The sequence below is a fragment of the Phalaenopsis equestris genome, unplaced genomic scaffold (genome assembly GCF_001263595.1).
Source record: "Phalaenopsis equestris unplaced genomic scaffold, ASM126359v1 Scaffold000957, whole genome shotgun sequence".
In the NCBI taxonomy this organism is placed as follows: Eukaryota; Viridiplantae; Streptophyta; class Magnoliopsida; order Asparagales; family Orchidaceae; genus Phalaenopsis; species Phalaenopsis equestris.
This window is the reverse complement of record NW_018165396.1, coordinates 76,748-77,530: the sequence shown is the minus strand read 5'-3', so window position 1 is coordinate 77,530 and position 783 is coordinate 76,748.

Below are 783 nucleotides of genomic sequence, written 5' to 3'. Positions count from 1 at the left end.
TATATAATATCTCTTACACATGACATGCATTATGCATGCACCTCTCTCATCTCTTATCTCCATTTATCTCTCTCTCTCTCCCTCTCTTCCTATATAAACAGCAGCACACACAACAGCAGCTCCCCTTTCTTCTCCCTCGCCGGAAAACGCCGCCGCCGCCGGAAAAGCCGAAACCGAGCTAAATTCTTGCGGACCTCCGACCCGACGCTAAAATCACGTCAAAACAACGCCGCGAGGAGTTAGATAAGCTCAGGAAAACCTACTTATTCAAACCTAATTGAGGACAAACCTCTTAGGCTCAGGTATAGCTCTTAAATTGAAATAATATTCTCAAACTTCCCTCCACTATTCCAGATCGAAAAGTAGATCACAAAATACTCAAGTATCCATATGGATATGATCTACTCTTCGAGCTGAATAAAACGAGAATCGGCGGAGAACGGACTCCGGAAAGTTTCGGCCTTTGGTTTTCCTCCATGCATGCGTCGGGGTCCGGCTCCGTGGGCGTCGCGCGAGGGAGGGAGGAGATGAGAAAAATTTCTTTTTATTTTATTATTTTTTATAGAAAACTCCAAAAAATAAAATAAAAGATGCTATGAACTCAGAAAAATGATGATAATTTTTAAAAACTAAAATCATAATTTTTCATAAAATAAATATTTTTAAATTATTTTTTAAAATTCTGGAGTATTTAAATCATAAAAATTAAAATATAAATGGGAAAAATATGAAATTTGACAGAAATTTTAAATGGTGTTGGGGAAAGCTTCTCTGATTTTTCCA